The sequence below is a fragment of the Apis mellifera genome, linkage group LG10, assembly GCF_003254395.2.
Source record: "Apis mellifera strain DH4 linkage group LG10, Amel_HAv3.1, whole genome shotgun sequence".
Classification (NCBI taxonomy): Eukaryota; Metazoa; Arthropoda; class Insecta; order Hymenoptera; family Apidae; genus Apis; species Apis mellifera.
The window spans coordinates 1,922,670-1,938,807 of record NC_037647.1 but is presented as its reverse complement, the minus strand read 5'-3'; the positions used below and the strand labels follow the sequence as shown (position 1 = coordinate 1,938,807).

Sequence of the window (16,138 nt, the reverse complement as noted above, 5' to 3'; positions counted from 1 at the left end):
GCGCGGTAGGAGTCTAATAAGATGTAACTAAATTATGATTGGATTCATCATTGCCGCGAACGGGATTCGTATTGTCGATCGTTTCTGGTTTAAGGAACGAACGGGCGGACGGTGGAGGCCGGTCAATAATTCATCGGCCTCGCGGCATTCTATATGAAGCGTGATATACCGTGATCCCGAATGAGCGATTGCCAACCGACGGCGAAGCGGGACGGAAGAGGAAGGGACGATTTCTTCTGCGTGCGCTCGATGCGTTGAAACGCGCGAGGGGTTGCCAGCCAAAGCACGACGATACCAGGCTTTTCTTTTCTTCTTCTTCCCTTTGTTCGATTTTTGAGCGAGTGGAGAATCTGGAAAAAAAAGATCGATTCGATTGAGAATTAAAATTTTATAACACGTGTGAAATTTAATTGTTAAGAATATTTTCTCTATTTTCTGAATTTTTGAATGTTATGGATTATTGGAATCTTTTTGAAATAATATTTTTGCTTTCTAATACACTACTCAATATTCTTCTTCTTTATTACTTTTCAAAATCAATCGTTCAGAAGAATTTATTTTAGAAAAAAAAAAAAAAAAAAAAAGGAAATCAGTAACATTTGATGAACAATAATAGATAAAAAGGATTTTTAAAAATAGACTCTTAAATCTTTTATTTTCCCCGTGTAACATTAAATTTCTTCTATCATTAAACAAAAAGGAATAGAACTATAATTTAATTACAAATAGAAACTCGAAAATATAATCTTTACTTTCTCTTGCAATATTAAATCTTCTCCTTAGGCTTATGTTAAAAATCCAACAGATTATGTTTTCGTAATAAATAAGAAGAACGAAAATCGGAAATAAAATAAATTACTTTGTTTAATACTCTTAAATTCCCTCCCTAAAAGCTTCCCTAAAAATCCCAAAGTACTTCGTACCCCTATCGAAAATTCGAAAAGAAAGTTGAATCCCTGAAGAAAAAAAAAAAAAAAAAAAAGAAGAAAAAGAAAGAAATCACCCAAGAATCCAATACCGATAAAACGTTACCCCCGTTACGGTTCCCTGACCGTGCAAAGGGAAAGGAAAAAGGGGTCGGTCAAAGAGTCGGCGAAGAGTCGGAAACCGGTGGACGGCGTGAGTAAGCGTTTATGCAAAAGGCGAGTAAACGTTTCGTTTTGTTGGTCGAATTAGCTTCGTGGTCTCCATCCTCAGCCGGTAGAGGGGAGAGGGAGGCAGGATCAGCGCGGTCTTCTCGAGTTTCGGGGCCCAATCACGTGCCAGTCATTCCTCGGGCTAAAGGGGCCCTCGGTTCCGGGCAACAGGAGGGTGATTTTTGCATGTCACGTGGCCAAACGGGCACGCACTGAATGCCCGTCGTTAGGCACTCGTTGTGCCACGATGAGTCGGTTTCACGCAACGATACGTCCCGAAGAACGCTCCACTTCGGCGCCCTTTCTCGAAACCACCTATGAAAATGACTCGAAGCCGATCCTACGGTATCCGCCCGTTTCGAGCTTGCGCGTGATTTTATACACGATGTGAAGCGTAGATTGGAAAGAAACGATGAGATGAAAATTGTGTAGAGATTGTTTGGAATTTCAATTTTTCTTTCTTATTGAAAATATTTGTTGAAATCGAAAGATCGAATGAAGATTGTGTTATTGTATTATGAGAATCGAGAGGAAAATTGTTGAAATTTATTGATTCTTTTAGTTTTTGAAGGTAACAAAGAGTGGGGAAAATTTTTTAAATAAAGATCGAATAAAAATTGTTGTTGCCATTTTGTTTGTACCGTTTTGAAATTATTAAATGGTAAGAATGTTAATGGTAAGAAAGAAAATTTTTTTTTGGATATTTTTATTTTAATTGCTGGTCACACTTCGGAAATAATAGAATAGGTTTTAAAAATCTTAGCATATAAATTCACCGAGGTATTAGGCAAAAGGTATTAGGTAAAAAGTATTTTTGAAAACACGATTTGTATAAAAACCCGGGACCAGGAATAAAAATTAGTCAAATATTTTTTTATGGCCCCCCCGATCCTGCTTGAAATCTGCTATGTTTCCCGAATATGATAGTAAAAATGGTAAAAATGAATTTTACAAGAAGAACTTTACCCGAAGTAACGGTAAAAACTACCCTTGAGAGAAGGAACCCTTCTGTCTGCCCAATGTTTTTACGACTTGACCCACATTTTTCGAGAGGAAACGAGGGTACAGGTCTGTGTCTTTTCACTGGCGCGGCGCACGTGCCATAAAAATACAAGAACCGTACGATTTTCCTTTGGTAAAATAGTCGAGAGAAAGGTGAAAAGAAACGAAGAAAGAAAGCGGAGTCCTGTGCCGATGCTAAAAAGTCACGGACACCGTTAGACCGTAAAAAGATACACGCCGTACACCCTCGTGAGATATTTCTGCATGCTGTTAGACGTGTTTCGTTTCGGAGAATATGGTTTTACTGCTTCTAGAAATATTTCAAACAGATAATCCAGTCATATATATATATTCTTTTTCGTACAAACAGATAAAGAAGGAAAAGGAAGGAAAAACTCTTGCGCATCGAAATTTAAAAACGCGATGATAATTTATTTTTGTAGAAATATCTGTTAAATCTGTTCGAATTGCAAGAATCTATTTCTTCTCTACCTTTCCTCTTCTTTGTTTGTATGAAATTTATGGTAAAAAACAAAAAATTCTTTTGCATTGTTTATCATATTGAATTTTTTTTTAAATTTAAGAAAAGATTTTTAGGTAAAGTGTATATTAGTGCAACAAACAATAAAAAAATGTCAATGTGGCCAATACAAAAGTGAAGTTTTACGATGACTCAAATATTTTCGTTTCAAGTCATTCATAAATTTTCAAATTTTTTTTTACTAGCTTTTATTAATAGATCTAAGTTCTTTCCTTATTTTCTTTCTTCTTTTTTTTTCTTTTACTGTCCATTTTTGACTATCTTTGGTGTTTTACCTTTTTTACCTGGTCAATTGCAACTTCTTAAATTCTTTTACCTGCTTTTATCAAGCCTAACTTTTTCTTCTTATTTTTTCTTTTTTTATTGCCCACAATATTTTTCTGCTGTTTTATCTCTTTTACCTGTTTTCATCCGATTATAATATTATAATTTCTCAAAATTTTTTACCAACTCCTAATAAACATATAATTTTATTTCTCTATTTTCTTTATTTATTAATTAAGATATCTCTAGCTTTATTTTATATTTTATCATAAAATAATTACCAGCATTTTTAAGCAATGAACAAAAATAAATGAATCATTAAATGGATCATATTGATCATATTGATACCTGAAAATCTCTTGCATCTTCGAAGAAACAAAAATCTTTATTTTTATTGTACCTTTAAGCCTTGGAAAACTGTTTTTAAGGCAGGTATATGTAATTATTACAACATTGTATTGGAGGATTTACCTCGAAAATCTGTCGCCAGCCTTGTAAATCGTTATGAATTTTTTTGCCGGCCAAGATTTTATTTTTCAAACAGCCCTCAAGTTATAATGCAAGAGATTTCAAAATTTGGTGAATAATGTGTTCACAACAGAAGCTGTTTTCAAGGTTCGAGTTTACATAGCCATTCTTTAAGCTCGAAATTTATCGTTTCTTTTTACCACTGGTTGCGTTGTATACGGGCAATTAGAGACACTAAAACGAAAAAAAAAAAAAGAAAGAAAGAAAGAAAAAAAGAAAGAACGAAAAAAAAAAGGTGGAATAGCTCGTAGTTCACATAAAGGAAACGTTCCTTTGAACATGATTATTCATTCATTCGTAGCAAATTTTTTATCCATTAGATTTCTTTCTATTTTTTTTCCTCTTTTTTCTTTTTTTTAAGAATTTTTTTCAACGAATTACTTACTTTGAAATTGCATTTTTTAAAAAATAATCCATATGCGACAGAGATTCAAAGATAATAAATAACTAAAAACTACTTCCTCGTATCATAATAGAAAGCACAAATCAACCACGACTGGGCATCGCTCGATGCCAGGATTTATGCCACCAATAAATCCTTCTATCGCTTCGCAAATGGGAAACATCGAAATCTGAATACGAGGGGGATTGTAAATACGATGATGTTATAACTTTTGCGCAAAACATCCTACGTGATATTGCTCGTAAAAATGTCCCTTTTTTTTTTCTTCATATTTCTAAATTCCGCGTATCGAGCATTCTCACGAAGCAAACTCACTTTATTATTAAAAATTCCTTATCCCGTGGATCAATCTGAAGAAGAAGAAGATGAAGAAGAAGAAGAAGAAGAAGCTTTCTCGACTCAACTTTCTACAAAATAGCCGCGTAATTACGAAGCTTCTACGAGTGTTCTCCTCCAACGTGAAAAACAAAGAGGGCGGCAAGGGAGGGGAGGGGAGGGGAGGGAACGAAGTGGTCAACGAGCGTACATCCTGCGTCTGGATGCGGATGACGCAGCAACCATGGAAGAGCCGTCTTGTCGCGTCTTGATGAGCACGACGAGAGACATCGTCCGTCGATTCAAACTATCGATATCCGACCCCACGACCTCTTGCTTGGGGCTGCATATACGCGATATACATGCTGCAGGTTCTGATTGCTCTCCACGGATGTGACAGATCTGCCTCGTTCGCCGCGGGACACGAATTTGTCGATGCATCCACCCGAGAAGGACGAGGCCTCGATCATCATCGCCGGATATTCCTTGAAGAGGGACGCTCATCCGTGAAGATTTGGGGCGTAAAAGTTTGCCCCAAAAGTTATTCGCATTCGATTGATCTTCCATCGATTCATATTCGAACAGAAAATGCGTAGGATACTATTGAAATTAAGTTCTGAACTTGAGTATATATTACGTGGATCGATGAAAATGAGATTCAGTATGATAGCGTTATTGAATACAGTTGGAATTTTTCTAGGGAAATTTAATATTTCAACTGTTTCTTCACTTTGACGAGAAATCTTTAATCTTTTTAGCGCTTCGAGCACTAAATCCGTTATTAAGTCTCTTCTAAAATATAAAAATAATACGTTGGATTATTAATAAATCTGTTTGTAAAGGAAGATTAATGTATCGCTTTTTCTTCCAATGAAATAGCATATAAATTTGCAAGAATTAAAAAGGCAAGGATTATTAGGTTATGATAAAAATCTCGTGTATTTTTGTTGAAACTTTACGATATCATAAATTTCCTATTTTCTTCGAAACATTTATTTTATCCAGAAGAAATTATACGAGTAAATAAACGATAAATAAATGAATATAAGAGTGATTTTCGAATCGTTTGATATAAGGGATGATTATAAACTATTCGTTCAATTAAATCCAAATTTCAAATTCCATTTTCTTTTCGATTTTATTTCCACTTCCATTATTTTCCATTAATTATTCATTCATTGATTGCTTGAAAAATTTTCACGGAACCTTCAATCTTCAGAAAGATATTTATTTTCGATTCTTTTCGACTCATATAGAATCGCACAACTCGATTCATCCTGCGTATAATACACGCGCAACAAGTGTCTAGCAGAAGCACAAGGTGTAAAAGTTAGGTGAAAAAGTGACCTAAGCGTGGGACCTATCCCTCGCCGACCGACTTTCATTTTTATTGGTCGACGCGCGATCCGTCGATCTGGACTGCCGACAATGGATGGGGGAAGGGAAAAAAAAAGGAAAAAAAAGGAAAAAGAAAAAAAGGAGCATCCTCGGTCGAGGTCGAGCTCGACTTTCTTACGAGGATGCATTCTTCACCGGGTCTCTCTCTCTCTCTCCCTTTCACTCTGCCCGCCCCCGAGTCGCGCGCTCTCTTTTCCCCTTCCCCGCGCGCCTCTTCCCTTTTTTTTCGGGACCTGCAGCCAGCCACCTGCTGAGAAAAGTGCTCCGTGACCGTTCGACGGTTGCGTCAAGACCAGGGCACAGTTATTTGCATCATCCATCAGCCACGGGGTGAAAGAGGAGGGTGAAGGAGGGGGAGGGAAAAGTAAGGGACGGAGAGATGGTGCTCGCTCCCGATTCCCCGGGGATATTCGCCCGCATTGTTGCTCCTCACGGTGATATTTTATTGGGTTTATGACGTCATTAATCTGATCGCGAGCTCCACCCACTCCGGCCTAATCGTGACGCGTCTGAAACCGATGGATCTACCTGGCTTCTCGAGAATTTTCGGCCTCCAACTCTCCGCAGAACCGTAGAATATGTCAGAATTATGTGAATCATTATGCTTTTCTTTCTTTAGGGGATGAAGAAGGGGATGAATTTGAATCCAATGAATATTTCCAAGTAATTAAACGAAGAAGATAGACTATACGTTTGAAGAAATTAATTTAATCTAGAATCTCGGATTCGACATAGGCTAATCGTAGGATTGATGAAAAGAAACAGCCCATATCAATATATAAAATACCCAAGGATAGTTGGAATACTCGGCGCATCTAAATTCAAAAATTTCTTCACTTGATCCTGGAACGTCTGGCCGCCTAAACTTATATACATATGTAAAGGCGGCGGCTTACATGCATGCACGATCGAGCGTGAAACTGGCTAAACATTAAACAACACGGCTCTCCTAATGGCCGCGTCGCTACGTTTCCTGGTTAACTAAATTATTTGTACTTTCACGTTAGAACGGCGTGACAAGAATGCGCCGTCGCGTTCAACCTCAGCTCCAAAACACTCTTTTCACCTCAGCGCGACGGCGACAAGCCGCAAGCCGACGCTGATTGCCTGACAAGGGAAGCCGAGATAGTTGCACGCGACGTTTCGTTTTAAAATGGCCGCAGTCTGTGCGGTTTCACATCGACACTACGTCAACCGTACACCGTACACCGGTTAGAGAGAGACCGGTGTCAGTGTACCGTGTACAAAAGGGTGTTGCGTTGCGGGAGAGAGAGGCCGCGTGTGTCGCGCTCGCGTGTACACACGCTCGGCCCATTCAAGCCGGCGAACCGTTCCACCTCCGATCACAATGCGAAATTAAGATAGCGATCGACACCCTGGTATCGGCCTCCCTCCACTCCTTCGACAGAAAAACGGGCGAAAATAAATAAACGGCCGATAAATCGCGTTGCAAAACGTCGGGGACACCCCCCCAGATCCCATCGAAATGAAACACAAGCGAGTGAAACCCCCAAAGATGGATTGCCGCTAGGGGGGACCGGTTGTTCTAGCCTTCAATTCTCTCTAGAATTTTTCTTCAATAATAATAGAATTTTTCCTGATATTTTGTCGAGGATACGTGTGACACGTTGTTGTCGAAGTATGAAGTAACGTATAAAAATAGCAAGTTTCGTAGATTTCTTTATGCTGATCGAAATCGTGAACAGGAATATATCAAGAAGGAAGGAGATTTTTTTTTTTTTTTTCTTGGTAGACTCCCACGGACCTGTATGCACGTTTTCATCGAGAAAATAAATCTTCCGTGTGAAGAACGACTGTCAGCCTTCTCTATCCCCCAGATCCGTGCCCCTGAGAAGACGTTACACCCTCGATGATCGATCGACGTTCCGATTCTGCGCGATCCGATCCGATCCGACCGATCCTCCTCTTCCCCCTCTTCTTCCTCAACTCCTCTCGCTCGTGCGCTCGCCTCTGAATCAGCAAATCCTTTGATATCGTTGTGAGGCTGGCGGCAGCTGCCGTGCTCGATCCTCGTGCATTATTTCGTGGCCGGAGCCGGCGTGAATGCCTCGCTGCTATACGACCGGCATGCATGTAGACATCAGATACGCTCGGTATATAATATAACTTTTGCCAAGATATTTGACGCCGCATACGTTCTTCCCAAAATTATTCCAGACTTGAAATCTAGATTTCGATACGCTGTTCGTGTTAGAATTCCATGTTAGAACGATTGGAATAGAGAAAAAATTCTAGAAAATATTCCGTCAAACGCGTCCCTATTTTTGGTTCAGGAAATGTCCAACGAGAGTCGCGACGAGGCCTCACCCCCCTCGACGTACGAACAAACCGTGGTCGAAAGTATCTTTTACACGAGCGGTGTGCTTCGTGAGCGGAGGCAGCAGCACACTTCTCACGGATCCGAGGTGGTATACGTAGACAGTACGCCCCCTGTACGACCCCGGAACGTACGATTCGTATTGTGCGCGATCGCGGAACGAACGATCGCTACACGATCTCCCGCTGCTAGATCGCCGGATCGCCGATCCGCCGGTACAGCGATCTATTGATCGCGAACAACGCTCGGCACACACTCGCGCTGCTATCTCGCGGCTCCATCGATATGACTACGTTTCCATCGATGCGGAAGTAACCGAGGCGAAAAAACGCACACACGATGCGCACCACGCGCCTCGCCTCGCCTCGCCTCGACCTCCCCCGACTTCTTCGCGAGGAAACAAACGTAATTGGCATTCTCGACTCGGATCACGGAACGCTCGATCGGTCGGTATAACGAGCCGGTGCGATATGATGACTCGGGGAGATGAAATTTCCTCCCCCCCGATTAAAGTAAACCGCCCGCTGTTGACCCGGGCTTTAAACGCGCGGCGATTACGCGAGTCTAATAATATAATCGATTATGTGAGCCACGGTGGCTTATATGTACGTATGTTGAAAGAGGGGGATTTATCAATTGCGGAATTTCGATCGTTAAGGGGGAGAGAAGGTTCGTGGTATGGAAAGAGAAGGGTGATATTGTACGGTTTGTTTTGTGAGAATGCGGAACGTGGAGAGTTTTTTTGAAAGTAGTATCGATAAATGTCGATCTGAAATATCTATCGGTAATTTGATAATAATTAGAAAGTGTGTATTAATTTATGATAAATACGAGAGTTGATCCCTCGTTCGAAATTTCAAGCAAGGATGCAATGGTAATTCCAAGCTGTGCTGTGCAAAGTGGTCACGTTTCCACTGCAAACGTAACCGCAATTTTTTCCCCCCTCCTATTATTTCTCGATTCAAATCGATCCTCTCCATTATCCTCTCTCACGTAAGCCAAGTAATAATTAAAATTGGACTCCGTGGGGAGTGGCGAGTGTTACGAAATCGCGATTCAATCTCGATCATTTCCAACTACGAGACCGAATTATATGAATCATCCGGGTAAATAGATCTGGCTCTGAAAATTACCTCTCTCTGAAATTCACCTCATCATCTTACACCCTAATAGCTTCTGTGCTTCGATTAAAACGACGGAGAGGAGGAGGAGGGGAGAGAACGACGCTTTCCTCGCGAGGAGGAATCGTTGGAAGGTGTCGACGGGTAAAAGGAAGAAAAGAAGAAGAAGGAGAAGAGGGGAAGAGGGCACGACATCACGGGTGGACCTGTTGACTTAGGATAATACGAGGCGGAGAAAGGTCCTGGCACAAAAGGAGGGTGGTGATTCGAGGCAGGTCGTCTCCTCTTTCCTCGATCCACGGATTCGTTTTCTTTAAGTTTCTTTTCTTTCGCTGGTCTGGAAATCTGCTCCGTTTGTCCTGGATAAACAAAGGGCGAAAGGGATCCCTGGAACATTCCTTTTTTCGATCCGATCGCGAGAGATCCGTGACGATGGAAAAGATGGTTGGTTCGATTTTCCAACGAATTCTCTCTCTCTTGGAAATAATATAATTTCATTGATGGAATGTCGAGACATCAAATTGAAATGTCTTCATTTCAATCACGTTTGAATTACCATTAACATTTACCATTTAGTTTTCCTCCATCGTGGATAATAATTAAGATTCGTTTTAATTTATTCAATATCTCAGCTACGATCCCGGCGTTCCAAGATATAATTACTTGCTCGATTCGATTCTCGTACGTATGCAACGACGAGAAATAACGATATACCTGCTCTCCCTCCTTCTTTGCCTCATTTTTCAACGATATTAATTAATCGACCCTGGATAATTCACGAAATGACGAGTATGAAGAATGTCTCGCCTCTTTCTCTTAAAAATCTATCCATCCTCTTGAAATGAAAAGAGAAGATAGAATAAAATAATAACGACGTGTCTGTTCTCCCTCCTTCTTTGCCTTATTTTTCAACGATATTAATTAATCACCCCTGGATAATTCACGAAATGAAGAGTATGCGAATGTCTCTTTCTCTTAAAAATCTATCCATCCTCTTGAAATGAAAAGGTAAGAAGATAGGATGAAATAATGGACACGTCCAAATTCCGAATGGAGCAACTCTCCTCGAATCGAAGTGGCGCGGAAAAATGAGCGTCAAGGAGGGAAGGGTTGAGGCCAAGGTTAATGAGTTTGCTGCTACTACTACTACCTGTCACGGATAAAGGTATACAAGGTTAGGGTTCGGTGTTCCCCAGCCGGGATGAAACAGCTCTCGTGGGTTATAGCAACTGGCGCATACGTCGTTTCCGGAATGCATCCCCATTGGCCGCGCACGAATTACCTGCTGGAAGGGGGCAAAGAGCAAACCGCTCGCCGGCAAGATGGCGCCTGTTCTAAATTCAAAACAAGACGCTGCTTAGCATATACATATCCCGGGCTCAGCCGCGGCCTGCACGCTATGACATTCGCAATTCAAATCCGTACATTTCTATTACCATTTTAATTCAAGGGCACTTGCACCGCGACGCGTGCATCAGCCCCCTCAGTAAGGATTTCCTGCTCGAGGATCGGTGTCCACGTCAAAAAATTTTCCAACAGTTTGCCCGAATTTTCATTCAATTCAGGATCGCGAGAAACGAAGAAAAATATTCCAAATCTAAAGAAAAGTATTTTACGTACGATGAAGTCGAGATAAAGAAAGTTAAAAAGTAAGGTTTCTTCGTACTTTGAAGAAATGATTAATTTAACAAATACAACTTGGTAAGTGTATTTGTTTATCACGGATAAAATTGTAATTTAAACGATAAAAAATTGTTAGATCGAAAAAAAAAATGTGAGAAATTGTTTCTAGCTAGCGTTCACCGCCCATATAAGTCGCTGTTTTATGGCTTTCTCAGTTTAGTGTCGATCAACCATGCTCTCCTCCTCCATTATTCATTTCCTCGAACTTCTCGTCGATTTGCTCCGAGATCGCGGATACGATGCTGGATATCTATCATACATTCCGAAATCGTACCATACCTTCGTCCAATTAAATACGCCATTCGAATTAAAAATCATCCCTTTCCCATAGCTCGGCCATAACCGGAATTCCTTCCTTCATAACCCGGCCACAATTTTTTTTTTTTTTTCTTATCTCCTCGACAAAACGAACGAACGATCCAATCAATTTCAATACCATCCCTTATCCAACGTTAACAACGCGTGTCACGCATCGAGCATGATCCTTAAATCCACTCGTTACAATCCCTTGTCTCGCCTGATAATAATAATAATAATAATAAAAAAGAAAAAAAGAAGAAGAAAGAAAAAGAAACGGAAATTTTACGAAGAGATAAGGCACGACAACATCACGGACAATTTATTCTACGGGCAAATTGCAGCGTAATTCCCCGTGGCGAGCTCGATCATCGATAATCGTCTCGTTAGATCGGGCCTGAGAATCGGAAACAACGATCGAACAACGGCGAACATCTGGTGAAACCCCTTTTAGACGCGGCCCCGGATTTGTATCGACGAAAACTGACTCGTTCCCGCGAATTTATGTGCGCCGTCAGATTAGAAGAAGGGACGTCGTCCCTTCTTCCACTCCTTTCTTCCTCCTTTCGGGCGCCTGCATTGTCCCACTTCCGTGTACTCGGTTACGCATAACGAGATCCTCAGGATTTCACGGTCGCTATTTCGTATTAATGACCCGTCATAGCCGCAGAAAAAGTTTCACGAACAGATGTTTCCCTCCTCTATCCACCCTTTCCACTCTTATTTAAAAAGAAGAAGAAAAAAAAAGGCTCGTTTCTCTCTCTCTCTCTCTCTCTCTCTCGATCTTGATAATATTTTTACATCCTATCGATCACCTGTCGCGTGATCGTCGCTTTTTTAATCCTGCCTCCTGGCAATACTCCTCCTCCTCCTCCTTCTTCCCTCTTTTTTTGTCTCTTCTTTCCTTTATCATTAATTAACCAGCGCGAGTGTAAATCATTCTAAATATTGTACCGATGTATCGTTCCTTCTTTCCTCGTGATGCACGAGAACTGGCGAGTGACTGGCGGACCTTATTCGACGAGTTTCAAAGGCGTCATGGCGAGCGTTTAAATGGAGGATAATTGCCCTCTGTTCCGCCATCGGTTCTCTGACGTAATCGGAGCATGATTGACGCGTGACCTCGAACGCTTGCTTCTTTTTTCTCCGTGGCCACGGTTTTCCACGCGATCTTGGAAACGTGTTCGATTTATTTACACGAAGAAAGAGATCGTACGTATATTTTTCGAACTTGGATAATTTTTGAGGAACGAAGAAGAGTTTGGTTAATTACGAAAATCGAGGGAGCTCGAAAGTTTCCACGCGATCTTGGAAACGTGTTTGATTTATTTACACCAAGAAAGAGATACGTATATTTTTCGAACTTGGATAATTTTTGAGGAACGAAGAAGGGGAAGAGTTCGGTTAATTACGAGAATCTCGAGGAGCTCGAAGGGTAGGCAGAAGGGTTGATCGTCGCGATTAATCATGGTTGCCGATCACAATCTGTGTATCTCACGCGCAGGATTCGACTCTTCAACCGTTTTCTTCGATTATTAAGAACATTTAGATCATTGCCAGTAGCAGTCAATTTCGAGAAAAAATAAATTAATAAACTCGATGTGATAAATACATGTATTCCTCTTGAATTTGAAAGTTTAAGTATATCGTAAGGAATAAAATTAAAAATAATACTATTAATTAAATTACGAATTTTGTCTCGACTGTCAGATTCTAAAATTAAAAAAAGGAAACGTAACTATTGTCGAGAATCGCCTACTTATCTAACAAAAATGGAAGACTAAAGCTGTCCAAAAGCGCTAATAATAATAACGACAATAAATCAGAATTGTCCACAAAAAAAAAAATAGCAAAGACTCACAAAAGATACCCACCCACGCGAAACCTACGATTCAACAGGCCTAGAAGATCGAAATAATAAAGTCCATTAGGGGTGACGATCGATCAGGCCAGGTGATAATTCATCGACACAAGAGCGGAATGACGTTCTCGATTCGTGTTCGAGCGATTTCTTTTCTCTTCGACCGACGAAGGAAGAAACACAAGAGGAGCGGCCCGTAGACAATGGCGGGGCCAAAAGTAGGAGGGGATCGTGGTCAAGAGGAAAATCTCAAAGGAAAACGGAGAGGTGCTCTCTCGGAAAGTGGCACTCGGCGCATTCACGGAAACCAAAACATTCATTCTTCCAAGTTCCGAACAATGACGACTCCTCCGTTGACCCAAGTGTCGACAATAGAGTCAACAGCAGCGCCGCTGAAAGAGAGATCCTGTCCATGGGATCCACGGATATGGACCGTCAGATCGTAGATAAATTTCGCGTTTGTTAAAAGATCGCGTGCAAGCGTTTTGGGGGGAGGATCCTCGAAATTGCCGCTTGATTTTTTCCGTGCACAATGAGCTTCTTCCCCTCCCTCTCTGGGAAGTAATTGTCACGTTTGGCGGACGATAATTCGAACGGAATTGTTGGCCGTCGGACAAACGAGCGACGAATAGAGAGATCTATGGAAGACGAATGGAATGGAACGGGCGAACGAACCGATACGCACCTGAGAGGCTTGCGGACGCCAGGACAAAATATTATTTCGAGCGGAAGAAGAAGCTGGTCGGTAGCTCGTACCACTCGCGATCATGCTACGATAATATTTTCTCTCGAAATAAAGGCCACTTATGCGATGCACTTGTGCCGCGCCTTGTGCGGTCTATACCTATGCGGCAAAGTGCAATTAGATGCAACGATAATACGTTTCGTTTTTCCTTCCTGATATTTCCCGATGAGATGAGAATATATATATATGTATATATATCTTTTATGCGGTGTTATTTCGATTTCCCGTAGTTCCTGGATCGAGTAATAATAATTATTCGTTTTTTTTTTTTTTTCTTTCCCGATATTTCCATCCAATCAGATGGAATATCGATACGTCGTGATATTTCGTATGTAATTCCGTATGTTCTGATGATTCGACGCTCTATCGAGACGATGACGCGTTATAATTATTCACAATCTCGTTTATAAAACAATAATTTCAATCTAATCTCGATCTCTATATTTTCCTATTATTCTAACCGGTTTCTTCTACAGATATGAGTAATCTCGTTAATCATTTCATTGGAAATCACAATTTTGTTAAATGTTTAAAGCATAAATACGTATTTCGTATTGCATATTGTTATCCTCTCTGACGACAAAAAACGAGAAATTGTTAGTTGGGAAATTCGATAATCTTGATCATTATTCGTGTAAATATATCTATATAATTTATATAAATTATTGTACAATTATTTATTATTGTGTATTATTTAGATGATATTAGAACAGATATTTCATTGGATAATAATAATATTTTAACCTTTTGAAAACAGTGAATCGAAAAAAATGAAACCAGAGAAAAGAAAAAGAAAAACTATTGCCTACGAAATAATGACAAAATTAAAAATATGGATTAATAAAAAACAATAAATACAAAACAAAATTTAATCGTTACTTTCACCGATAGTTTCATGAATTTTTTTTTTTTTTTAGATCACGATTAAAGAAAACCTCTTAAAGATACTCATGGATAAGAGTTAACTCGGTGACAAGATTAATGGAAACGATTCGGTCGAGGCGAGGAAAACCAGGAGGCCAGAAAAGTCCAGATAGAACGTGATCATGGGGAATTCCTCGTGTCTCATCGCCCGATCCCATCTCGCTCCCAATTACCACGGCTGGCTTGTTACGCTTTTCACAGTAGCTGGCTTCTGGCCAAACGAATCGGCGGCCGGATTGATTCGCTTCTTTTTCGCGAAATCGTAGCGAATTCCGCGCGCGCGAGTGTCGACACCGTCATGAAACCACGTCAGCTTTTGATTGGCAACCGGCCAAAGCGAGATCGGATGGAAAGAGGGAAGATAAGATGAGAGAGGAGAGGGAGAGGGGGAGGGAGAGGATCGGCGGAGAAGTCAATCAGTCAGTCAATAAGTCGGTTCGGTGTGCACGCGTGAAACTTGGCGCGAAATAACCCTGCGTGCAACCCGTAACTCGCGAGCACCGATGCCTGCCAATGTTAATTGGAATTACACATGTGTGGTCACACGCGAATGCCTGATCTTGAGATGCCGTCCGCCTGGCCGATGCCTGGGCATCGTGTACACGCTTCTTCTTACCATGCCATCCGGACAAGGACGAGTCCTCCTCTCACTTGAAAGATCATCCTACGGCTAGGATACATAGCGAGGATGGCCCCTCTCGCCTCGGCCCCACATGTAAACGCTAGCCTAGCGTTGTAAAATTAATCGTGGCATGGAGAATGATGAGACGGATTGGAATTTATGATTGTTGATTTTCGATTATTTAGATAGCATTTAGATCTTGGAATTTCTGGATTTTTTAATCGTCTTCAAAAATCGTGTTCGTTTAACGATTCGAAGAAGGAAGAAGTTTTGCAATCTTTCTTATTCCACGATCCAATTCTTGAAATGATTTTTTTTCATTCGTAAGAGAGTCGCGGAAATCTCAATTATTGTATCATTTATCCCAATCGAAAATGAAAAATTTACTGGATGTCTAGAATAATAATAAACCTAACTTTAGCAAAAGATGTTAGGAATAAAAAAAATTGCAAAGGAATTGAGATACTCTTAATAATTAAAAAGAAAAAAGGAACTATGTACCAAAAAATTAATTTAAAAAATTAATTGGGTGACAAGATGTCTAGAATAATAATAATAAACCTAACTTTAGAAAAAGAAAAATTGCAAAAGAATTGAAATACTCTTAATAATTAAAAAGAACAAAAAAGAACTATGTACCAAAAAATTAATTTAAAAAATTAATTGGGTGACAAGATGTCTAGAATAATAATAAACCTAACTTTAGCAAAAGATGTTAGGAATAAAAAAAATTGCAAAGGAATTGAGATACTCTTAATAATTAAAAAGAAGAAAAGAACTATGTACCAAAAAATTAATTTAAAAAATTAATTGGGTGAGAAGATGTCTAGAATAATGATAAACCTAACTTTAGCAAAAGATGTTAGGAATAAGAAAAATTGCAAAGGAATTGAGATACTCTTAACAATAATTAAAAAGAAAAAGAAGAAAAGAACTATGTACCAAAAAATTAATTTAAAA

At 40.1% G+C, this 16,138-nt stretch overlaps 1 long non-coding RNA gene across 1 annotated transcript in view; it reads right to left on the bottom strand.

Annotated features, from left to right (window-relative positions):
* The window catches only part of LOC113219027, a 55,633-nt gene that overhangs the window by 23,844 nt on the left and 15,651 nt on the right, over positions 1-16,138 (bottom strand). Inside the window, exon 3 of the long non-coding RNA XR_003305383.1 lies at positions 170-350. This is a non-coding gene — a long non-coding RNA (uncharacterized LOC113219027). The remainder of the gene's footprint in view (positions 1-169; positions 351-16,138) is intronic.